This window comes from Dermacentor albipictus, chromosome 3 (assembly GCF_038994185.2).
Source record: "Dermacentor albipictus isolate Rhodes 1998 colony chromosome 3, USDA_Dalb.pri_finalv2, whole genome shotgun sequence".
NCBI lineage: Eukaryota > Metazoa > Arthropoda > Arachnida > Ixodida > Ixodidae > Dermacentor > Dermacentor albipictus.
Genome location: NC_091823.1, coordinates 91,690,343 through 91,717,170, shown reverse-complemented (window position 1 = coordinate 91,717,170; position 26,828 = coordinate 91,690,343). Strand labels below are relative to the sequence as shown.

General features: G+C 44.2%; 1 protein-coding gene across 1 annotated transcript in view; it reads left to right on the top strand.

The window, feature by feature from the left end:
- LOC135902940 (uncharacterized) overlaps positions 1 to 26,828 on the top strand; it is a 187,367-nt gene that overhangs the window by 29,891 nt on the left and 130,648 nt on the right. The gene's annotated exons all lie outside the window — the stretch shown is intronic.

Genomic DNA, 26,828 nt, shown 5'->3' with positions numbered 1-26,828 from the left:
TTTTTACACGCAAAAGGGCACCAGTTTGCCTGATGGATTACGCCTTCATTCTTAAGGGGCACCATTAGAAATTTTAATCGGTACATATGTAATCCTCCTGTTTCCATTTCTTTTTTGAAATTATCATGATAATAGCTGCGATAGATGGCGTGAAATTGCAAGAGATATACGCTTTAATAGTTATGGTCGTCAAACTCTCGTTTGCGATATTTCAGTGCGTGGTAGTTGGTCAGGCTTAGTAATGTCTACGATTACGACTGGGGTCGTAGCAGGCGTACTTGAGAGCATGCTGTCGCGTACGGAAATTTTTGTCCAGAGGCTCCAGCGTAGGGGTCATCGGCATTGGGCAAACGAGCTCCCCTTAAAGAGGCACTGAACTACCATTTATCAAAGTACAGAAAGGTAATTAAAGTGAAAATAGGCCACTTGAGAAATACTGTGCAGCAAAAACTACTTCAATGCGTTCGGCAGAAGCGGAGTTATTGGCAATCAAGCACGGCCTCCGCTGCGTTCTAGGTCCTTCTTCAACGCCTTACACTGCGAAGGCTATGGCAGAGTGGGGCGTGCCCAGAACGCTCTGCCTTCTAAATGTCATCGTGGCACGCAGTTCAAGTGTCCTTTTAACGTATACGCCACGACTTCCGATTTTGGTGCCTACGACACGCTAAACGTTAGTCAGGCGGGGTTGTCCTCAGCAAGCTGGAGTGCGCTTAGCTAGTAGACTCGTAGCAGCACCCCGCGGCGGCCGCGATATCTACGCTGCGTAGCCTATCGCACCTATCAAATAGCAGCCGCGCCTGGGAACTAAAGAGAAGCTTACTATACCTCACTTATTCGTCCGGGAGCGCCAAAAACGCACTGCAGAAAGGCCAACTTACACATCTGCGTAGAACACTACAGTTTACATTCGCAGTACCGCACCAGCGTCGGCTGGCCGCCCGGTCAGTGCGTGATAACGGCGCGAAGCGACGAGCTCCGCAAGAGTAGGGCATACGCACAAAGTTACGTGGAAGCGCAAGTTGCATCTTCTCGGCATTACCCCATACACCTGTGGCGGTTAACTGAGCTTACTTGCCTATCGGACACAGTAGGTGCGCGTGAACACGGGCTCATCTTAAGATCTGGAAAAAGAAAATCAAAACCCTCTCGTAAAGAAAGGTGGCTGAACGCCACGCTACGCCGACGAACTGTACATCTCTGTATTGCATTACGCCCGTCACACCTCTGACCGCCTACCACAGTGATCACAAGGCAATACTGTGCGAGATAAGTGTACAGTCGCCTGTGAAAGTGCGTGTGTGTGTGTAATCAATGACCACATGATCTAAAATAAAGGGTATGCAACCTAACGAAATGTCTCTTCATTCAACTTAAGCGTTCAAAAATTATAATCCTAAACAAGCAATCAAATCACATATGCACTGCATTGGATCGCTCAGCGTTTATTGGGTTCGTTGCGTGGCCGTTGGCTTTAGACTTTGACTTCGATTCAGTTTGCATTGAGGGAAAGTTTTGCGCTCCAGCCTCTTTAAGAAAGGGCCTTCGATTTTGTACGAAATAATTACGAAATAAAGGGCCGAGATGAGAGTGGGAAGCAGGCTTTTGTTCGAAAAGAGAGCGTTTGAGAGAAAGGTGACTGCGCGCTCCGCTTGCGAGCTCCACGGGCCGCTTACGACATCAAAAAATGGCTGAGATCTTCACAGCAGTGTACGCTACCCGCGGACTTCACCAGGGCCCCTTCGATGACGCAGCAACGTCGACTGTTACGAGCGTGGGATGTTATGGTTTTATGATGCAATAAATAGACATGCTAGTTCAGTTTGTTCTGATAAGATAATCTGACAAAAGCTTATTCTCGTTCATTTCGCCTGGATAGTTTGAATATTAACAGTTCAGGTCGAAGTTTATTACGTTCAACTTCGCACCAAGAATCAGTGCCAATACGTCATTCGACGTCACGGATTTCAAAGCAACTTTTCCTATTTCTTCCTCCGTAACTCAATAAAGGTCCTTGAAACTTGTTGAGTACAGTCTGCGGGTATTTCAGAAAACAATGAAGTGTATCTTTACCGATAAGAAATTAGGTAAGCCATTGCAGACGTTGTCAATGCTCATGGCGTAAAGGGGCGCTGGCGCGGGAACTTCAAGGCGGCGTCTCCGTCCGTCTTTTGTTTTTGTGGCTTGTCTGGCTTGCCAAGGGTCTTGTCATGGTACGAGCTGCTCTTATTCAGCTACTATAGTTGAGTTCAGCGGAAATATAATTTATCTTTCAGCCTCTCCCTTAAAAGAAGGGCTAATTGGCAACCTACTCCGATTTTCCTATTTAAATGAAAACAACCGGCCGCAAAAGTTTGCGGCCCACGGGATCTCCGAAAGCGGTTAATTCCTGAGTAGCCTGTAGCAGTAGCCAGTAAAATTGTATACGAATGCGTTGCTAGCATATTCAAGTCGAGGCCCGAAATGCAAATACCAGGCTGTGTTTTCAGGTTGTAGAGAAATTCAGCCTTTTCTCTGATTGCATTCCTCATAATATTTTGTGGACGGGTGTACATGTAAAACGCAGAAATAGTTTTTGTGAGACACAGAGTTGAAATGTGGAGATTCAAAAACGGAATTTTTATTTATGCAAGCAGATTCTACCAAAATTGTAGAACTTATATGTTCAAATAAGTATACACTTAAAGTTGACAAATCTGCAGCTGTCTAGAAATTTTAGGCATTGACACTTTAGTAATCCGTTGAAGTTCATCGAAATGCGCCAGCGTAACTCAGCAGGCTAAGTTTTCAAAAAAAGTATATTTCAAAAGAGTGACAGAGCTTCAAAAAGTTTCAGATACGTCGAGAGCATGTACTTCTTCCTTAATACATACCCAATTACAGCATTTTGGCCTAAAATTGCTACCGCTTATATAGCACTTATATGGTCCTGGCCAAAGCACTGCTACAGCTCAGAACTAAGTGCCGATTAAGTGTCATAAATGCGTGTGCTATTACTACGATGTACCCTCTTCACGCCGCTAGCACAAACTTGTTCAAACTATGTCAATGTTTAAAATATAATTTTTGAAAATGCTGGCCATTCTGTTACGCTGGAGTGCTGCAGCAGATTACGACAGATTGCCAAAGGGGCAACGTGCAAATGCTTGGGTATGAACTCCGCACCAAAATTAAATATCGTCGCTTTCTTAACTGCATCTGTTACAGCATCCCAAGAGAACAAATATACATAAGTACAACTTATGTGAATTGCTAAAATGGTTCCAAGGGTTTTGCAAAAGTCCTACTCACAAACTGTAGGTATAAGGTAGAATTATAAGCTTTGGGTATTGCATCCGTTTTCACCACCTCTTATGCAATATTAGGTACAGTTTTCAGATTTGTTGTATCGTTTTTTATTGCTAAGATACAGTGTTTCATAACTGCCGCTATAGTGTGAACAAGCTGAGCGTGAATGAGGCCATCCCTAAGCTCGTCTGCCTCTCCCCTCCTTTTGTATCTCGCCTGCCAGCAATTTTCTGCAGGCTAGTGCAGCAAGTTTGTGCCGAGAACATTTTATCATACTCAGCACCGGAAGCCAACCTATTCTGGCTTCCTGGGCAACTTCGTTGCCGTTCTTCGTTCTACAGTGTTGTCCGGCTCTGTAACTCTGCCATGAAATATTCACGGCCTATCGTTTAGCAACTATTTCATCAACCACCTTCCAAATTTCGATACACGCGCGATGCGTGTGGTTTACCTTGTGGGGTTCAGTGTACTTCTTTAACTCTTACTGCTTCTTTGCATGCTCTTGTACATGTATATTTTTTGTGTGCTTCTGCTAATCTTTTGCACAATGTGACGAAATTCGGTGTAAGCGTTTTGCTGTGCCTGGAGGCACTCGGCGTAGCGTTTTCTTCAGCGAGCCTTCGTTCACATTTCGTAAAGGATTTATTTTTATTGTTTGCCAGCCGAGCGCTTGTCGTAGCTGACTAAACGGAGAGAGCTTCCGTTCTAAATGTTACGAAGCCACGCGTCTTCGCTTAGGCAAAGTGGAATTACCAGTCTTTTTCTTTTTTTTTCCTTATTGCTAGAAGGTTGAGACTTGATTTTTATGGCAGTGCACCACTCTGTATTTCAGTCGTATGTCTTTTCGTTGTCTTTCCTGCTTTCATGGAAACGCAATTTGCGTTGTTCTATACAAAGGAGTTTTCGCCTTCTAACTTTCTTGGTACATTCCATTATATTGTGAGACTGCGCACTGAAAAACCCGTTTGGTCATCCGTAAACTTCAAGGAAAGTGCTATATGCCATACATGGCATCTGATGAATACCTAAACTGGGCGATATATACCATCTGATAGCGGGTGGGCAGTGGAAGAGCTTGCTCAACTAATTTCTCGTTTGCTTTTCTTTAGAGCGCAGCTTTAGGCTCTCGTTCCAGCGGCGAGTGTCGGCACCCACGTAACCGAGCGAACAACCACAGCGAAGGATGACAGAGTGAACGCAGAGCACTGCGGCACATGAAAGACGGCTATAGCAAAGAAAGCGTGAGGGGGAAAGCGGAGGAGGAGGGTGCAGCTGTACCATGAGGTGGAAAGAGAATTAAGAGGGTATGGCGAAAGCGTGAGAAGTAAAACGTAGTGCCGCGCAAGACGGGCTCGGCAGAGCCTATGGCTACGAGATGGCGCCAGAGTAGCGCGCGTCGTCCGTGTGGAAACAAAGCGCTTCATGAGCGGAGGTCTGTCTGCGGTGGCTTCAGTGAATCGCGCCCACGAGTAACCCACGAGCTGCCTCTCGCGATATCCCGATTAGCGAGGCAGTCGCTCCACACTTTGCTCCGTTTGCAACGTGCCGCACGAGACAGATTGTCCGCATCAGCCAATATATCGCATTGCGCATTGTGGTGTCGTCTGCCTTCTGTCCATGTTCGCTGACGCTAAATATGCTTTCTATGTCAGTTTAACAACACACCCAACAAACGGCAGTGCTGAAATATATGGTGAAATGAAAGCACGTGTAGAGCGGTGCTGAAATTTCGCATTAGGGAGTGTCGTAATTGTCAGTTAAATTGTTTTCCCCAAGTGGCGTAAGTAGTTTCATTGCTCAGCCTAGCTCATGGGAGATTATGTTCTCAGAGTGCATGACGACATTTGCGTATTCGGCTTGGATCACCCTGTTGCCCACCGTTAATATTATGTTTTCACACATTTCAAGTAACAGACTATTCATAGAAATCGGTTCTATTCCTTCACATCTGGAACAAATGTTGTTCATAACCCGACTACCGGCTCGCGCACACTTAGCTGAATTAGATGCGTAGGACATCATTACTGAACCCTCGTTTTTTTCCCCTATTTTTGTGCCTCACACGATGTTCGTAGTTTATTTCACCGAAGTGCTCGGTAAGCTAAGCAATATACCTTGTTTATATTTCACGAGAAATAAGAAGCGCGTTTTGGCAATTTCTAAGCAAAGATCGAATTATATGGGACAATTGCGTATTTTTCAATATATTACTTTTAAAGTGATTCGATGCGTTTCACCACCAAAAACCACGAAGATAATATTTAGCGAACATGAGGGCAATGGTAAGTAAAATTTGTGTGTTAAAGTAAACTTATGCGGGATAAATTCCGCCTTTATAAAAAATTCCGCCAACAAGTACTATAGAGCAATACATGGTCATCTTACACTATGTTCCCCAGTCTCCCGCAGGAATTCTATGTTAGGGATAATTTATATACGCCTAAAATAAGGGGCGCGTTATGGGTTTCACGCAGCCGAAATTCAAAGTGTTTAGGGTAATTATGACCACAAACCGTCAGCGCCTTCGGAGAGGGAAGGGCAGTGCAGAACGCACGCATGACAGCATCGGAGCAATTCTATGGAAGAACAAGACGACGAACGCGCAAGAAGTGGCACGAGCGCGTTCGCGCGCTTACGCCGAGGGACGGCGATGCTTTACCAAAAAACCTAGCGCGTAAGACCTGCGCTCTAAAACATGCATGACATGCCTTATTAAATCTGTCAGGATAGGCAACTGTTTGCCACCATCCCGTTTCAAAGGCAGTGCCGTTAAATCAGCATTATCATTAGCATAGTATTGTGCCATTAGCCACTTGCCATTTGCCACTTACCATTTGTCATCTGTCATTTGTCACTTTGCATTGCAGTTGCTTTATCTCCCGCCAGGTCTGCCGACATGTAGCAGTTGCTTAGAGCAGTTGTATGCGGCATGTAGCTGGATCTGGTTAACTCAAGCTGGCTAATTTGCTATTCGTCACCATTCCGTTTTGAAGGGCTTGCCAGTAAACCATCGTCATCATCAACGGTATCGTATCATGCCACTGGTCGAGGTATGTGGCATATGCGCCACGTAGTCTGGATACCCGTGTCTACTCTTCGGTACAAGTTATGGTGTTTTCGGTACAGGTTCCATAGCCTGCGTATCTTCGCAAGGTACGAACCGCTGCTGAAGAAGCCAATCATAGAAACGAGACAATGTCGGGCTGATCAGAGAGCAGCATAAACCGCAGCTCGCCGTCGACACAGGGCAGGCAGTTCAGATCGTTGTCGTGAAAACGTAGCCAAGGGACTTCACTGCGAAGACCCTGTAGCGTGTGGTGCCGAAAATGGAGCGCCCATGGAGCCGCTCCTCCAGCTCAAGCTGTGACTGCTGCCTGTTCCGCGCAGGCCGGTGACATTCTTATTATTCTTGAGTCATACGCCATCCGCGGAAGATAGCGCACCTAATAAACTTTATCATATCATAAGAACCTAGGGTTCCATTAATTTTGCTTTCAGTGCATATTGGCTCTCAGACATATGGAAAGTCTTCCCGTCACGTTATCAGAAGATACCTCACGTTCACTACGAAACCATTCTGGCGGAAATAGAGTTATAGAGGTGGATCGGTGAACGATAGTCTGTTTGCCGCCAGCACGTGGTCGCTCGCGTAAAAGTAGCTTGAGGGCTCTCTTTGCTGTATCCGGGCTGCCGAATTTTCAAAGGTAACTGAAACTGAAGTAAACAGAGGCCGTGTTCGAAAATGTTGTCAGGAGAGACATTTTGCTAGACATCAAGACACGCCAATTGATGCTTTCACGTATGTTGTAAGGAGTGGACACTTTCAGCGCTCATGCCTTTCCTTTCTATTCTTTTGTTTTCTGTTCAAGCACTTTGGCTTCCTTTGATTAAACTGAAATAAATATGAGTCATTTGGGCGTCATGTGAAATGGCAAGTTTTGTTTTTGGCGTCCTATTTTCTTCGATTTTCTTCAACTTTTTCCTCGTGTATGTCGTTTTGTGTTTTGGATTACACAATTACACACAATAAATTTGTTATAGTGCCTTTTTTTTATTCTTACAAGGAGATGTTGTTCTCTGAACGCAACTTATTAGTTGATTTTACTTCTTAGTAATACATTTTTACTCTAAAATTAATCGTAAATCGAGAAGTCAGCACCCCATTTTTATTATTTTCAGGCAGGAACCGGGAGCCGAACATGTCCTTTTGAATGGAATTTCGGAAAGAAAGTCGCCTGCGAATTCCTGCGACAGCACTCATCGAGGCGCAGAACGCTAGATACCACCCGACGGCTTTAGCTGTTGTCATGGAAACCTCGAAACACGTTTCTGGCTGCCTTCTACTTTTCATGATTATGTCTTTGCGTGAGACTCGTTCATCTGTGGTTTTCCGTATTTGGTGCTTTTCAAGTTTGGTTTCTCTTGTCGACTTGCGCACTACAGTGTAACGTTGCGCCCTCGTTCCCAGTTCTTAATTATTTTTATTGCACCCTGCCTCTCCTCTTTCGCTTTTCTGGCATAGTTCTTCTATTGTCATGGTTTTTAAGCTTCTAGCTCAAATCCCGCAAACTGGGACAGGCAATGGCTACCCTAGGTTTACGCGGATTGTGACAGACGCAGCGAAAAACCATACTTGCCGGTGCAATGAAGGAACGTCGTACAGGTGTAACTGCTACTTCAAAAACACGTAGCCAAAGAAAAATGAAATAAAGAACATGAACGATGCCAGCAGGGACGTTCCGGAATTTGAACGTGCTCTAATTACTTACTGCGCAGCACCGGCACACTTTTTTATTACATTTCGAATATGTCGGTGTTGTTCAGAACCTCTGCGGCAACTCATCTATTCCGGAAACTCCTAGTTCTTTTGCTACGCCTTTCCGCATGCTGTCATTTATGTTTTTTTTTCTTCACTTAGTCTGGTGGCTTCCTGGCTGACTTCATTTTTGGTTTATATGAATTCTCTTTCTTTTCTCAATATATTGAGATGTGCGATGGTTTCCATTGTGTTTTCTCAATACCTTGCTGTAAACTTTGTGGTTGTTCTGATCGAGACTTTGTGGCGTCACTCTCGTTCCTTCCACCTATTCTCCTTTCCTCCTATCTTTTATTTCCGTACATCTGTCCTCTTTTTCCTGAAGCGCAGACATGCATTGTGTCCTTTCATGAGGCAGCTTCCGCAGCATGCTCTTTTCCTTTCTATGTGTCGGCACGCGGAAAACGTGGAGGAAATTGATAGGGTTGAGGTTCAGTTTTCTTGCTTTAGTTATTTTACCAACAGATACAAACAGAACTTCTCAATTCCCAAATACAATATTTCGCTATAAAAACTCGGAAGCCCTTCATTCAATATATTCGAGAAGCTTAGAAAAAAATTTGATTCCTTCCTATTTCCAAAAACATTCGTAATACCATGAAAGTGAAACGTCTCTTTTAAGAACCACCAGCAGCTTCGCTGCTCAGTCACGAATACAAGTGTAAAATTTGCCAGTTTTTTGTTAATAAGTTTGGTTCGAAGCGTGAATTGGCCTCAGTGGTTGTATACGTGCAAAGCCTTTGGTGCTGACCAGCGTAAACAGCACCCTGGAGGCTACAAGGCTTCATAGGCTCATCGGACAAGATGGTCAGTCCATATGTGGCGAGATCACGTCGTTAGAGATCCAGCGACATTGGACACTCGCTCATACACATGTTTAGAATTGAGCCGCAGCAGTGCCACCGAGCGGTGACGGTTGTCACCTACCGGGAACGCTGACTGAGCTGGACAGCAGGACATATACCAGCACTGCCACCTGTAAGACCCTTCAAAGCATCATGGCTGCCTTGAATATTGTCTAGGGAATTTACTCAGGGATAAAATAAAAGATAGATAACCATCATCATTGCAATAAATAGATGTCTTAAAGAGCATAATTCATTTCATAAGCCATGCCTTTATAACGCTTCCATGTCTACTATTTCTACCGTTTAGTCAGCAAGTTGTCGTTATCTCGAGAATTCCGGTGATGACTGCGTGATGTGCGTACTCCGGGCAGATTTTCAGTGTGGCTCGTACAAAAACACTATTGTTAGAAATAAATCGCAAACAACACAATCAGTCCCCATTTGACATTTCATTTAACAATAGTAGAACATATCACACTGGACGGACGGAAAATATACCATATGATCAGAAATGTTCGTGCGCATGACTTTCTATGCGAGTATATCCCGATCGAACACAACCAAGGTACTTTTACTTTTGGTTACCGCCACCAGCTATGGCTGTGGCTGCGTTCACATGGCGTATTTTCTTTGCATCACGCGTGCAGCCGTGTGGTTGGAAATGAAGAATTTCCCTATTTCTCGTCGTGTTTTTATGAAATTGGCAACTCTATCTATGCCATCAGTGCTATTGACCGTGCCCACAAAGTGGTACTCATCAAAATATGGAAAGTCGTACAATACTGAGGACATTTTTTTTTAGTTCTTCACTTGGTACCCCTTGAAAATCGGCTGTTGGGAGCTTCTGCGGCTTTTGTTAAAAAGGTTGTCAACATGTGACCACAAATCTCACCAACAAGGCATGTGGCTACAACACTTTTAAAGAGCCTCACATAGACAAGCCCAACACTGCCATACTTGCAAGACGACATCTTTCTGTTAAGTGGGACAAATTCAGCAGCACTGATATCTCCCACAGTTTCATCCAAGTTCCACCTCAGAGCCTCAAACAACTCACTCCATACGTGTTAAATGTTTATAGCCCTCCCAGTATTCGACAACACCACTCTGAGCACATGCTTGCTCAAGCCAAAATTAACGCCAATAAACAGCCGCTACTCGTAATGCGCGACATTCCACTAGTTACTGGTAACCCTTCTACCAGTCGTTTGGATAAAGCAACTACGTATGATCTTTGAAACGTGCGTAAACTGAAGGGCATGTCAACAGCTTGTTTATAAATTCCATTGTTTTAAATCAATATCACGTCTTAAATTGTGAACGATATGAGCGTTAGGTGTTTATTCAAGATGTTCTCAATGGTTTCAAACCTTTCTCGCGACTGCTGTATGAACGAAGGGGAATTCACATAATACAAAAGGCCCCATACCCAGCTGCAGGGCCGATACAAAAGATGCGAAGACAAAGACCAACGCTGACGGAGCTACTGGGACAACAGTGCACTGCGTGGAGCTGCAGTAACAGCGGCGAAGTGGATCTGCGCGTTATACCGGTCTATTGACTGGTTGGTGCATTAGATACAGTAATGACATATGCATGCATACCATCACTTTGCTGCAAGTCGACTGCACCACAGGTTCACATCGTTCATATGTATTGGGCAATATAATCACCCTACCACTGTATTATCCTTAACAAACCTAAAGGTTGAAGTTCTGCCTCATTAGATAAAAAAAACTTGGGAGCTACCACGGAAGTGAAGCTCATTACGCAGCTTGCTAACGACAGCATCAAAGGCAAGTGGAGCGTTTAAACACAGACCATGCTTCAGCGACCAGAAAGCCTGGCTTACAAGCTATGTTTCTAGACTAATTAGTGCTTCCCCGCAGCAGTGGGTAAACATAAGTTTTGGACAACCACCGCCGTAGTTTGTTTACTCGACCTTGCTGTCCTCCAGAAGCATGAGGTAAGAGTCCTCTCGGAGCTTGTGCCCCCCAGCAACAACCTTAGCCAACAATAACCTTTCCCTTCGGGGAAACATGCAGATATAGACGGCAACCACAAGCGGAAGGGTTTTTGTTCGCATCTTGCAAAACAGGACATAGGAGAGGGTGAAAGTTAAATAGTGCGGAAACAAATGTACAGTCATATTTAATCATGCCGCGTTCACGACACGCCTGGTTCCGGTTCTTTCCTATAGGGGCAAACAGAGCAGATGGGGAACCTGTTTGCATACATGCAATGTAATTGTGTCTATTTAGCTATATTGTTGTTTTCTTCACTTGCTAAATAGTGAGAATATTTCAATGCATATTGTTTTATAGGTCTGGTTGTATTCTTTTTTTCTTTTATTAGAGAACAGATAGCAAATGGATGAGTGTTAGCGTATAGTTTCAATAAACCCACCCTTTCAGCTTTGTCATACAGCAGAAAAGCTTTCTGCGCAATGCACTGAGATTCCTTATTCCGTATAACACCATGCAGACTACATTTGATAGCCAGTTCGCGAAGCTCGTTTCACGTGAGTACCCGAGCTCCGTTTTAGATCGGTCTCGTATACACTCCTCTTAAAGACCAATGGCCTTTAGGAAAAAGGGACCTGCTCCATCCAAAGACGCAAGCCGGCTGCGGTGTGTTTGAGACCACAAGTTACCGCACAACCTTAAAAAAGGCGCGAATAGGTATGGTGTGCCACCTGTTTTGCTGACGACATGCAAATTGGCTGGGCTGTGTCCGTGCAACAGCCACGTGGACAAGCTCAGTAGCCATAGGGACACACCAAATCTTACGTATAATGTGCGACTGGCGTTGTAATTAAAATACCGCTATCAAGGTCGAATACCTATGCAGGTTAAATGAAACGCTTGGCCACTGAGCGAGCACGGGAATATAAACTATCAATAAAGAACGAAGGCATTGAAACGTGCACTTTCCTGCACACTGCTTTGCCTGCAAGCGTAAGCCACTCATTTGTGAGAAAGATACTGGGCAGAAATAGTAATATGTTCGGACAATAATCAGTGGAGGCGTTCCACAATTACAAAGGTGGCTGTAACTGCATTAGCGATATTTATCATTCTCTTCGAGTGCAAATTCCAGCTGTTCGACTCATTGTTTTGACTTTTTTAACATGAATGCTGCATGTATGAGCATTGCGTTGTATCCTTGTGACGTCGCTTTAAGAATAAACAATTGAAGTGCAGCGCCCACTGCGTTTCTTCCTACACTTTCCTAATAAAGTATTTGTTCCCTCGTCATGCTAAAGCACTTCTTAGACTTAACCAACTCACCTAGCAGGATATTCTACTTATATTTTCCAAAATTCATGCGATTCCTGTGTAACACCAGTGTGTATCGTGCAAAAAGTAACGGGCACACAATCTAAAACTTGCACATTCTACTGCACACGTGCCTATTTTGACCCTTCGGAGATTCGTGCGTGGAGCAATGTTTTTAATTACGTAGCGCTCGGTCGGGTCCATTTGCTCTGCAGAGACGATCCAGACCACGAATATAGGTACTTTAGATGCCCAGTTCTTCTTCGAGGAGGATAGCCTAATAAGCGCTATATATGATTGTCATATAATTCCTTGTAAGAGGAAGATTTAGCTCGGACTCAACACCGACGCCGCCCCTTAAAATACATGTCTAACGCTGAAACGCTTTTCAGAGATAACTTCTGGGTTGCTAATACTGAAATGTCATGCATTTGATAGAGAATGCAATATTGAAATGACCGTTCGAAGCAGAATTTGCATTAAGGGCCTGAAGCAGCTTTTCACAACTATTACTAAACCTAGCTAAGTTTAACAAAACAAATTGACCACCCTTCTACTGTACTCTGGAGAGGGGTACAAGCGAAGCTCGGAATTCGCGGCTCTTCGTTGTCGTAACGCCTTGGCTTCGCACTCCCTCATGGTGACATCGGCATGTTGACGACGAGCGCTTTCTCGACTGAGTTCCCGGCGCCGTTCCTGAAACGGCGCCTGTTCTTGGGCAGAACGCACGACGCGCGGCCCACTCCAAAGCCACCTAGAAAAAAATGTAAGGCCACCGCATCGCCTCCTCTCCCCTGTCAATACGTCATGAGAGTCGGATGGTACAAAGCTTTGCCCACTCCCGCTGCAGTTCCTTCAACGCAGCCTGTTCTTCGGCAGAACGAACCGAACGCGGCCTCCCAATCTGACTGCCAAGCCGGAACTGGCGGGAAACGGGGGACGCGAGGCTAGTGAACACGACGCAATCACACCCTTACCCTCTTACAGAGGGAGGAGACGCTTGGGATTGGCTCACGCCTTGCGCTGCGTCTACTTCTTCATACAAATGAAACCTCACTTTAGAGGTTGCCTAAGATGAACTTGTCGACACTGTTTCATTCTTAAAACCCAGATTCACTCTAGAGTATTTGTTTACCGTTTATCGAACGTTCTAAATATGGCACTTATACATAACCTTTTCCCTGAACCCATGTATCGAAAGCTGTATATGTCTCAATTTGGTGAAGATATTTTTTGCCGTGTCTGTATAATGTGCATTACGCCAGGAGCGAAAACATCTTTCTTTAAGCTGCACGCCTCCACCGTGCCAGTCAAAACATGGCTTGAGGAAAAAGGACTATATGTGCCCTGGAATAAAAATTGTTGACTTTGCAATCGACCGGAGATGATAGAACATCGCTTTATTCCTTGTCGTGACGCATTTCATTTTTGGGACGTTTTAGAAAGAACTATCAAAAAAGACCTTTCGCTTACATATTATGGTACACGGTTCCTTCCTTTCAAAAACAAAGCCAACAATACACCTTTTTACTTCTTGATGCTATTAGGACGTCATTCGTTATGGAGAAGCCGAATGATCGACCGGCATTCCGAGCTACCTCGCTCGACAAGGTCTATCCTTCGACAAGAGCATGCTCAAGTGCGTAGTGTGGTTGTTGCCTTTGCTTCCTTTCTAGAACAGATTTCGCGTCTAGACGCTTGTGTTTCAACTTTCATTAAACTTTCATTGGACTGCGTACCATGCGCGTATTTCTTTTTCATGTATGCTCAAATGTAATGTAACAATTCTGGATTGACACTACTCATAGTTCCATGCAATAAAGAGAAAAACTAACCGACAGTGCTTGAATTGGTTAGAGTGGTGGTCTCCCAACCAGGAGGTAGATGGTTCAAATGCCTACCCCGACAAGCAATCTTGTGCGGCTTGAGCAATTTTTGTGCGGCTTGAGCTTTTTTTTTCGTACCGATATTATTTGTTACGTACTCCGCTTATTTGCCACCAGGGATGACTTTCCGCAGACCGTGGCGCTTACTTTTCCGTCGCAGACGCTTCAACCTATACTAGCAACTTAACTTGCTAACGGGCATTAAAAAAGACCTGTGTCTACGTGTTGCGCAAACTGATCACTGCAGATGACAGTTTCTCCCTCTGCGTGCTTTATTAGCTGTGCGCCGTCTGCCACAAGTACCACAAGGTTAAAGGGCTGTTAAAGTACCACACTGTTAAAGCTGACAAGCGCAGAGCATACATTGCGTGATAACAATCATGTCTGCAAAGTATTACGTCGCTACGCGCTGCGAAAAAATCTAAAATTTCAAAAAAAGCACCGTTTTCTCTTCTTTTCGGGGCCGCCGCGCTCCAGGGCGGAAGATGACGTACACGTGCTCGTGCGCCTACGTACACGTATTCGCGTTGTGTCGTCGCTCCTGGTGACACGTGACTTCGAGAATTATTCAATTCAACGTATATTGTTCCATTAATATGTTGCTAGAAAAGAGGAATTAAAGCTTAGAGGAATAATAAAACGCGCAAACCGAATCTCTGCATCTCTTTTTTTTTTTACTTCGAACCGCAGCAAGAGGGATGTAACTTCCGTTTCGTCTGTTTGTTCCAACGCCGTGCAGTCGCACGCGCAGACACCAAAACTATGTCATTTTCTTTCGTGTTGCAGCGCGGGATCATGGTCAGTGATCCGCTTGTGTCTGCCTCAGTATTCACGTAGCACATACTTATACCGCAAGCCATGTGTCCTGGTGTACAGCGCGCAAACTCGGGAGCTGCGCGAAAAAAGACAATCGCAACCGCTCGCGTGCGACGCCGTCATCGGAAGTGCACCGCGCCGCAAAAAAAAGCAAAAAAAGAAAAAAATTGAAGGCTAGGCCCGTTACGTATGCTTCACGCGATCATGGAGGTCTGGTATGGGAGAACGCAGGGAATGGACTTCGCTTGAGAAGGCTAGACGGGGCAAGTGGAGATGCTGTCTCGCATGGCAGTGGAGCTCGCCTCCAGAAATCATCGGTTCGCGACACTGGAATATTTTTATCCCGGCTATTAGAAAGCAGATTCGAAACATTTTTTGCGGTAGAACACTCCCTAGAGGACACGTAAGAACTTCCAGCATGTAATCAAAGTTTGCTGTGTGGCCTGGCGAGGGGCTTTTTAAAAAAGTCCTGTCATATTACAGTACAAAAACCTTCAAACTCTTGATGCCAGGAAGTTCCCGTAATTGTACATGACACTACTTCGGCCGTAGTTACCAACCAACATTACCACTGCAGTAACTCAAGAAACTGCTTTTGAAGTCGTAGGGCTCCTTAGCATTACCTATGCCGTACCACAAGCAACAACCTCTGAAGCCGTTCTTATTTACCAACATTACAAATGTCATGCCACAATAAACTACCATTGATGCTGTACACTCTTAAACAAGTGTACACCTTTTGGCATGTATATTTGCCACACAACAATAGTCGTCATCTGTCTTGCGTTTCCTTCCTTGAAAACGCTGGGCTCAATACTTTCCTATCGAGAACGTTCTGTCATGCTGATAACGGGCCTGGCGTTCGTGACTTGGAAGTACCGGGCTCGCCGCGTTAAATAAAGGAAATGCGGACAAGACAGATGACGATTATTGTTGTGTGACAAAACGGTGTAATTTTGCTTAAGAGTGTAGTACCTCTCAACATTGCCAATAGTGTACCACAAACGAGTACGTTTGAAGCCGTATTTACCTACAGACATTGTCAATGCCGTATCATGGGTAAATGGTTATATAATGTAACATGCAAGTTGAGGGTTGGAGCCGTAACTCGCGCATAAGAGATCTCACCTGGGAGGCATCGTGACTGTACTAATACCGTAATGAACTTGTTTGGTTACTGTGTTGTACCGCAGCTTTGATGAATGATGAAAAAATCATGAAGTAATGCAAGATAAATGCGCGGAATGACAAGAATCGCAACGCCAGTGATTGCTACAAGTGCTCGTGTGTGTGACTCCTTTCCTTCTGTGTTGTACAGCATTGATTCCCCAATGTTGTAGCCATCTGTTAGGTAGTCACAAATAAAGTGGAGCTCACACAGTCAAGAGTTCATTAGAAAAGAAATGTTAGCCAGAATAGCGCATAAGAACAATTTTTGACTCGTGTATGCTTATCAGGACCTCAACTTCTGTTGATGAGCTTTCTCTTTGTCTTTCTAACACCACCAAGTGTTTTTCATGCTCACATGTTTTTCAGTAAAAGTTACGTGAATGCTCAGGATAGTCCTCGAAAAAAAAACGCAAGGTCACTTTTCAGTTGTACTGTATTTAAAGAACATGAACAGACTGTCTTGTGTCATCAGAGGAGCAGAAAATGAAAGCCAAGAAATATACGTCGTTACTTGAAGTCAACCACGCAATAATGACAAAGAGTCACAGAGCTCCATCTCTTCTTGAAGATCACAATGCCTGCGCTAGCCACCAGAGCCTTTGAGCGGGCTCCTTTATTTCTATTCATTTCCTGGCGTGTGCCTTTTCTTGGCATATGCCAACGAGGTATCTGGAATTAACATCAGATAGACAGACGACAAATGCTATTAAAAACACCCATGAAAAAAACAATTGCGGCAACTAACATATAAACCCAGGTTTATTTCGCACCACCTACTAAGCTTGGTAGGTACTTTAAGCCCATACCATTATCATACCTTAATATCTTATTAAGATCTTAAGATCTTATTGCCATAAGAGCTTATTGACATGCTATTGGCAATGGTTTCTTGCAGCGCAAGCAGGCGGGCAGAAGTTGTGATCAAAGGAGTGCAACTCAGAGCAGCATAAAGGAAAATGTAAAGAACGATCTTGTATTTTTCGTGTTTTCCATGACACCTAGTAACGCACCTGGCTGTCGTTGCAAGCACACTTTCGTCAACATCTTTCAGGACCAGCGGCGCTTGGCCTATGAGCAATAGCTGGTGAACTTTGTTTGGGCACAGAAAAGTTTAAAACAAAGCAGCCCTCTGCTGGTCTCATGAAAATTTATAATTAGATTTACGCAAAACCTGAAAGAACACGGGCAGAGTTCACCGCTAATGCGCGATCCAAAATAACACCACTGAACGGCGGCGTAGCGCAAAGGAAGGAATGCTTGTAACATTCGCGTCTCGCGAAATAGCACGATGTAAATCAAACTTGCAAGATTTCGCCCGCTTGGAAAAAGTTCCCGTTACTGGTGCCATTCAAATGATGCCTTCTTCGTTGCGACGCACCACTGGCTTTTCCCTGATATGCGCCTGTTAACGGCACACCCCTGCAGTAGTGAAATGTGTTGAAGCGTTTGCCAGAAGCAGGAAACCGGGCCGAATTTCGCTCACATTGGCGACAACTTAACGAGCTGGTTCGCCTTTAAGAGTTCTTGCGCGCATTTTTAGCACATTCCTTCTTTGAGCATACGGCGACCAAACTTCTCGCGTGTAGTGTTTTGATTTGCCATTCGCGTGGAGCGAGCTCTCTGCGCCGGACGTCGCTAATGAGCCGCCGTTGTCATCGTTGTCGATGAGTCCCTGTCTACACACTTCTCGCTTTCTAATACTTTTCGCCATATGCGAGCTCATTACCCCAACATTTACTTCAAGTAGCCTGCTTCCTTCTCGCTTGTTTTCTGCCCGACAGCATATGCGCAAGGCTTTAGCATTGTAAACATTTGGTTTTCCGTCATCCTAACTATAAATATTCTTGTTTCTAGCATCTCCCGGGCATCTTGCAACAGTCATTTAATCTTGGTAAACGAAGATGGACCGATGCCGCATTGCAGTGCGTAATTCAAGACGTCATAAGCCTGCTGAATCGCCTTCGACGCTGAAATGTTATAGCTGTGTGATATTTGCGTTGTTTTCACGCGGGACAATAAACGCCGCTTTGAACGGTTCAGTGCACGGAAGCGAGGGTGCCGCATGCAAGTTTTCGACTGGAGCAAACGCCTGTTAATCTGGTGAGGGCAGTGTTTGCCCAGCATTAGTGGTTTGGCACGAGCGTTCGACTGAAGTTAAGCCGAGTCGGAAACACAAACTTTCCGAGGAAAAGCTCGACGTCTCGCGTGTTTAAAGTTGGAGTACGGTTACTTGTGAAGGAGCTCGCCCGTTACGCTGTTAACTACTTGTATATATGAATAAAGCACTATCGTTAAAGCACCATTAGCAAATTTAGGGTTGAGACCTGTTTTTCAGGGAGAGCATTCCAGTATTTTAGTGCTTCAAATACACATTCAGTTCTGCGTCATCATTAGATATCAGGTGACAGAGAACACCAATTAAAAGTACGTCACAGAGAAAGTCTCATCCCATTGTTACCTGAAGTAGCTCGGTTGGTAAATAAATTTTGTTTAATTGCGGCCCTGTTAAACTAGGTAGGCACGTTGTGCAAAAACAATACATTACCTAAATTGCGTTTTCATGAGAACGAATTAAGGAGCAGCCACCCACTAGTGCGCCTCTTATACCACGTGTGTTGTTTTCTAAAGTTAAAACCCAGCTTTCTTTCCATTTAGAGCTCTATCTGTGCACCATTAGTCCTTGTGTTGCTGAACCCATGAACAATACATGACAAACACCCATGACCATTACATGATAAAAAAGAAGTAGAATCATTTGAGAAAAATTATTACTTAAATACAGCTTTGGTTATTGTACTCCAAAGTTTCATACACCTCAGGCAGACGAGTAAAATAAACAGCTAATTCAGTGGAGCGCTTTAGAAGTACGTCTAGGCTTTTTTCGGTAGGCACATCAAACCAACAAATGATGACAAGCTTATTGTATTCGCTTTGCTATTACATAGCGTAACAGGAACATGTCAAAAAATTATATAGCCGTCAGTATCACTGTCTGAATATAACACTAAACAACCTGCCGAGAGGGGACTTAGAGATGCACAAAATACCGTACGTGCGCACCTAGCCTTAGGTAATTGTACCTAAGGCTTTCCCGTCGCCCGAGGCCTACAGACTTAACGCGTGACCCGGGCACCTTCAGGGCGACAGAGAAACACTTCTCTCACATGCGTTGGGCGTTCTGCTATTATCACCCGCCTTCTCAAGCGGCTTTCGTTAGATTCGGGAAGCACTCCCCACGGTTGCACCGGCAAGCGAAATTCTGTGGAAAAGTCGTGAAAGTGTGGCACTTCAGCGTAGGAGCTGGGAGGGGGGTTGGCGCAATAGTGCAAGTCTATCAATTCACCTAACTCGCAGCGATCCTCAATCAATCAATAAATCAATCAATCAATCAATCAATCAATCAATCAATCAATCAATCAATCAAATTTTGATTACACTGAGTAGGAACCACTTGTAGTCTTCATACCGGTGCACTTAAAAAGTAATACGTGAGGCAACATGTACAGAGAAGACAAACGTGGTAGAAAAACAAAAGAAACAAATAACGAAACAGAAAAGGAGGAGGTGGCATAAAAAGTAGTTAATTACACAACACGACTATACACATACGTGTAAAACACAGAAAATTATTTCTGAATTATATCAATGCAGGCTCAATATTTATTAAGTTTTCGGAGTCATGCCACGGGACAGGGTCTGAGCCACGCAGAAAGCGCTAAATGCGGCCTTATATACGTTGCTAGACTATATGCTAGACGTTTTAAATAATGTATAATGCCCTTGACCACCTTATAGAGGAATAGACGGTCTGATGTAATACGCCTTCATTTTAGAGGTATGAGTTGAGGTATATTTGAGAAGCATGGACTATGGTCGCCCGAATGACAGAAACAGTGCTTCAAAATATGTGTCAATTTATTCTGCACGTGGTCAAGAAGGTCAAAATTATATTTGCACGCTCCGGCCCGAACTGCAGAGGCGTACTCTAGCATAGTAGAAGGCACACAGTAAATATAATTTCAGAAATACAACGAAAGATTGAAATTCATGGGCTATATTATACACAACGCCAAGAGCACGAAATGCACGTTGTCCCGCATATTTACTGAGTGATGAGAACTTTAGCGTTTTGCAGAAGTACACACGCATATCTTTCATCCTATTTACCCGGGGCAATGGAGCATCCCGAAATGTCTATGAAAATTTCACATGGTGCGTTTTCGATGGGTCTCTTTTCGCGTATTATAGTTTTTGAGGCATTTCAGAGCACCTTAGTGTGTCTGTAAGAGGTTGAAAGCGGAAAAAACTATTCTTGGAGACCAATGCAGTCGAGAACACTGTTTAGAGTCGTAAATGGCTGATAAAAGGAATGAAGAGTTTTGAATTGCAGACGAGTATCGTTTGTGAACAATAGGAAGAGAAAAAAACCAAGAACGAATTCTTGCGAAACTCCGCTAGTGGACCCATAGCTAAGAAAGCCCTGTTCATTAGTGCCAGCGAAACACGATCTATTGCCAAGTAATTAGATACCTGGGCACTGATGGAAAAACATATGTTCATTTGTGTGAGCTTTGTAATGAGGAATTTATTTTTTGAGGCAGTGGTTGTGGCAAATAGACCCTGTACTGATTACTTCCTACTGGCTCTACAGTTATTTACGTGCATCTGGCTTCAAGAACTTTCTTCTCTGCGTTTTGAGAGAATTACCTATTTTAAACCAGTGACTAACGCGAAGTAAAACTGAAGAAGCCGGAGTCTGCTAAGAACCTTATAAGGGCGAAAGCTTTATTAGGGTAAATCTTTTTTATCGTCTTTTAACACTTTGTAACTGTGTGACGTTTATTTTTTCCTCGGCTAACTTCATTTGAGAACCGTGAAAATTTCAAGCAGATAATTTTTGGTACAACTAGATCGTAGCCCTCATTCTGCTGGTTCACCTTTTCATTTCTATTCTTCAGGCAGCTTCATATCATCATCAGCCTATTTTATGTCCACTGCAGGAAGAAGGCCTCTCCCTGCAATCTCCATTACCCCTGTCCTGCACCAACCAATTCCAACTAGCGCCTGCGAACTTCCTAATTTTATCGCCACACCTGGCCTTCTGTCGTCCTCGACTGCACTTCCCCTCTCATGACACCCATTCTATAAACCCAATGGTCCACTGGATATCTAACCTATGCATTACATGACCTACAAAGACCCATTTTTACATATTAATGTCAGTTAGAATACCGGCTCTCTGATCCAAGCCGCTGTCTTTCTTTCTCTTAACGTTATGCCTATCAATCTTCGTTCCATCGGTCTTTGCGCGGTCCTTCACTTGTTCTCAAGCTTCTTTGTCAGTCTCAAATTTTCTGCCCTATATGTTAGCACCGGTAAAATGCACTGATTATACACCTTCCTTTTCAATGATAATGGTAAGCTTCCAGCCAGAAGCTGACAAAGTCTGTCGTATGTGCTCCAACTCATTTTTATTCTTCTATAAATTTCGTTCTCATGATCAAGCTTCCTTGTGAGTAATTGACCTCGGTAAACGTACTCCTTCACAGACTCTAGAGACTGACTGGTGATCCTGGACTCTTGTTCCCTAGCTCAACCGTTCAGCATTATCATTGTTTTCTGAATATTGATCTTCAAACCCACTCTCACACGCTCCCTGTTAAGGTCCTCAATCATTGGTTCTAACTCGTCTCCAGTGTTGCTCAACAGGACGATATCATCTGCATAGAGAAGATTGCTGAGATATTCGCCTTTGATCTTTACTCCTAAGCGTTCCAGTTTAATAGCTTGAATACTTCTCCCGAGCACGCAGTGAATAATATTGGAGAGATTGTGTCTTCTTGTTTGACCCCTTTTTGATGATAGATATCTTCCTGCTTTTCCTGTGGATAATTAAGGTGGCTGTGGAATCTCTGTAGGTATTTTCCAAGCAATTTAAATAAGCGGCTTGTACTCCTTGATTACGTAATTCCTCTATGACAGCTGGCATCTCTACTGAATCAAATGCCTTTTCGTAATCTATGAAAGCCATATAGAGAGGCTGATTGCACTATGCGTATTTCACGATTACGTGGGAGGGACACCTTACACAATGACACTATAAGCGGTCTCTTAAGCCCGTGCACTTCAAGTACCGCACTAGTGTAGGGTAGCAAACCGGATGCTGTTCTGGTTGACCTCCCTACCTTCCCTACCCTTGCTTTCTCTCTCTCTCTCTCTCACGATTACGTGATTAATCACATGAAGGTGATTCATTGTAGAGTATCCCTTCCTGAAGCTAGCCTGTTCCCTTGGTTGACTAAAGTGCAATGTTGCCCTTAGTCTATTGGAAACCATCTTGGCGAATGTTTTTTATAATACTGGGAGTAAGTGAACGCGCCTATGATTTTCAAATTCTTTAACCTCTCCTTTTTCGTGAATTAGTATAATGTTTGCATTCTTCCAGTTCTCTGAAACCCTTGATCGCGATAGACACTTCGTATAAAGAGCCGCTAGTTTTTCAAGCAATATGCCTCCTCCACCTTTAATTAAATCGACTGTTATTGCATCTTCTCCCCCAGCTTTTTTCCATTTTATGTCTTGCAAGGTTCTTCTAACCTCATCGTTAGTTATAGAAGGAGTCTCTGCAACATGTTCATTACTGCTTCGAATGGAGGTATCGCGTCACCTCTGGATACTGTCCCGGTCAGTTTAGGATTCTTCCGCTGCTTTTACTATACCTTCGAGATGGCTGATGATATGACCCTGCTTATATTTCAGTGCATACATCTAGGTTTCTCCTGTGCCATGTTTCCTTCTGACTGATTTCATGCTACGTCCATATGTTACAGCTTCCTCAGCTTTTCTCACGTTAAAACTTCGAATATCCCTCATTTTCTTCTTGTTGATCAGTTTTGACAGTTTCGCGAATTCGCTCTCATCTCTTGAGTCAGACACTTTCATTCTTTGTCGCTTCTTTATCAGGTCCTTCGTTACTTGGGAAAGCTTGCCTACTGGTTTCCTTGGTGCATTGCCTCTCACTTCAGTTGCTGCCTCTAAAGCTAGCATAGTTACGCTTTTATTCATTACCGCTATGTCATATTCATCTCTCTGTTCTAAGGTTGCCTATTTGTTTGCAAGTACCAGCCTGAATTTGTCCGCGGGTACCCTTACTGCATCTAGGTTGTCCTGTTTCTTCTTGGCCAATTTCACACTTTATCTCATAAAGTTGTGGTGAACCCTAGCCCTCACTAACATATGATCACTGCACTTTACCATACCTAACACTTCTACATCCTGCACTATGCTGGGATCGGCAGAAAGTGTGAGATCAACTCAATGTCTTATTTCACAAGTAGGGGTTTTCCAGGTCCATTTCTTGTTGCTACGCTTCCTGAAGAAAGTGTGCATTATTTGCAGCTTATTCCTTTCCGCGAATTCTACCAGCATCTCTCCTCTAGTGTTCCTATAGAATCAACGCCGTAGCTGCCAAATGCTTGTTCACCTAACTTCTTTTTCCCCACTTGTGCACTGAAGTCACCCATTACTACCGTATACTGAATTTTCACTTTTCTCATCGCTAATTTAACATCTTCATAAAACTGATCTACTCATCATCATCATGACTGGATGTATTTGTATTCTATACCTCTTAAGTTTGATTACTACTGCTACCCTGTCATTCATGCTTTAGAATTCGGCATTGTTGCCCGCCGTCATGATGGGTTAGAAATCCTATCCTGTATTGCTTCTTATATGAGAGTCCTGTATAGTAGAGGTCGTGGCCATTAGTCAACACTGTATAAGCCTCGCCACTTCTTCTAATCTCACTAAGGCCAATGATATCGCAAACAATGGATGATAGTTCCTCAAAGGTTCCTGCTATGCTTGCTTCATTCGTGATGGTTCGTGTAATATACCTTGCCAGGGTCAGTTTCCAGCAGCAGCCTGCCCGTGTTCAGAGATTCTTCAGAGGGAGGGAGGTGAGTTCAGAGAGTGAGCTCAGAGGGAGGTAAACGGATGCGTGCATCAACCTTTTCGTGTATCCCTTCTGCAAAAAAGCGAGAAAAACACTGTTGACGTCCAGTTCCTACAAAGATCAATGTATAAGCGCGAAAGACTACGAAACTACGTTCTTCCATCTTTTTTTCGGTCTGCAGATGGTCCATAGTAGTGTTATACCCGCAACCGTTATCTTTTATTCTTCCTATCTGGCCTGCCGCAGTACAGCATGCCAAACCGCAACGCTACAAAAAACAAAGTTGCACTGACTGCTGAAACCTGAGAAGTAGACTGCTCTGTTCCAGTCACGTACGAAAGCGGTTTCTGCACACTCGTGGTGGCCGCTGTTGGCGCGCTGTCAGGAGCTTCCCTGTTGTTTTCCGTGCCGAGCATAAGTAATCCCATGTTTTCGTTTTCAAACTTTACACGGTCCTCTTTCGCACGCCATGATCCTGCCCTGACGTGAGCGAGCTTATCACCCGATTCGAACTTTGCAGGCACACTTCCTGCGATTCTTATTTTTTTAAATTTTAGTTATCTGTGGAAGTAGCCATTTTACCGGCTGTGTTCACTGACGGGAAAACGAAGCATGACATGTGAACGCACAGATGAAGACGGGATTTCGTATTCTCGTCCAAAATATTTCTTTTTTTTCCTCACATGTCAAGTACATCTATGACCAGTTTTTCTCTTGGTGTATCATAATTTTATTGCAATATTTGAAGTGAACTTTAACGTATATACTGTCATTTTCGTAGCACAAGTTTATTTCTCGTTCCCGAGAATAAAATGTTCTTACGCAAGAAAGTGTGTTCATATTGCAAGTCACTTCGTGATGCTCGACTGAAGCTTGTAAAAGGTAAACATATTATGGGTTCCGGAGACAACAGACAATAAATAAGGCGTCAGAGGAGAAGGCTCATGATAAACTTTGGCCATCCAGGCTTCTTTATTGCCCAAACAAGGCATGGTTCACGACAACTTCTTAAAGCGCAGATCTCAGGCACCCATTCCTGGGTTGCCGTGAGTTGCCGACGCAGGCATATAATGCCTGCGTCGAAGGCAGGCATTATATCCGGGCATTTCGCCCGCATATAATGCGGCCGCAGAAGCCGGGATTTCATCCCGCGACCTCGTGCTTAGCAGCGCAATGCCAAAGCGACTAAGCAACCGCGGCAGGTAGCTCTTATGTTCACGATAACGCGGTTGATTAGCGAAATAATAAAATAAACGACTTAGAAATTGCGTGAGCGTGTAGGCTATGTTAACAAAGGAATGATATCCTCCATGATAGGCAGGAAGTAGTTCCGATTGGTTACCCTGCATACAGGGGGAAAAAGCAGGGGGCTAAAAAAATTAAAAAGCCTTTACACACTGTGATGAAGGACGAGCAGCCAAGCTGCGATGTATTTTACCTCAATCAACGCATCTATGTGTATATAGCTATTGTTGTTCTTGTTGTTGTTGTTTAAGGACACCGACAACAGCTAGATCTTTTGAGTGTGGTTTGATTTATTATTACTTTATGAAGTAGCGTCATGTGCAGGTACCACTGCATGTGAGAAGGGAATTTCACAATATATAGAAATTCAGTGTGAACTACATAATTTCGAGAAGTAAATGAAACTCGGTGTAATGATAGAGCCATCTTATCGGCCGATTTTAGTGTGCTTTTTTTACAAGATGCCTACATTAAATTGAGAGCTGTGGAGCATTCGCCAGAAACTGGAAACGAAGATTTTTTTCGTGTCGACGCGACGCGTAGGCGGACGGACATCGCCCACAGCCGGAGGACAGTTATATACAGCTTCGCTGTAAAAAAAAAAAAGTCGCAATGTCGCCCGAAAGGCGAAGCATCGATGGCGGTAGCAAACTAATAGGCAGCTATAGAAAGTGAGGACAGTAGTAGTAAAGTAGTGGTATAAACGTGTAAACATTTGCTTACTAACCAAGTTGACAAACATAGTGCCACACGCGCACAAGCAAACATGGGCCCAGTTCACTCGATGCTTATATGCGACTCGCTTTCAAAACGCTGGAGTGAGGAAGCGCAGTAGCAGCAGCGAGCGAATTGACCTTCATGCTGCCCCTTGCTTCAACGCGAGCTAAGCGGCGAAAACACAGCGCACACGAAGCTATCAGCACTCAGCACACTTTTCCCATCGCAGATCGCTCTCAATATAGGGCACGTGCGGCCACGCGCGGTGCCCCATATGCTGCAGTTCGTCGAGCAGCACGTCTGCGCCCCTTCTCTTTCCTGCAGTTGGCGTTTTGCGTGCGAAGGAAGACAGTTCGCTTCCTCCCCATAGCCCTCCCGCCATCGTCGCCTCACCCTAGCACGCTTTCACTCGCACATGCATCATACGGCGCGTGGCAAAGGTGTTATTACCCTGCGACTTTGCATGGAATATCACGGCGACGGTGACGACGATGATGACGAAGACAACTGTAGAAATGCGCCTGAAGTGTCCATATACATGCTGTCGCAATAAAATAAAAACAGAACGGAAGGAGATAAGATCTAGAGATATAGAGATCAGCGGGAACAATGTAACCGCGCACACCGCAGAGAGGTATAGGGGGGCGATGCTATTAATGTATAGCATGAAGGCCCGTAGACCACAAGAACCTAAGTAGCGGGAAGAAAGCCTCCTGCGTGCCATTTCACTGGAAGCACTGGCCTAAAACCAATGAATACTGACATGGAAAGCAAAGCGAGGAAAGGCAAGGATATAAACAAGGCGAGCGT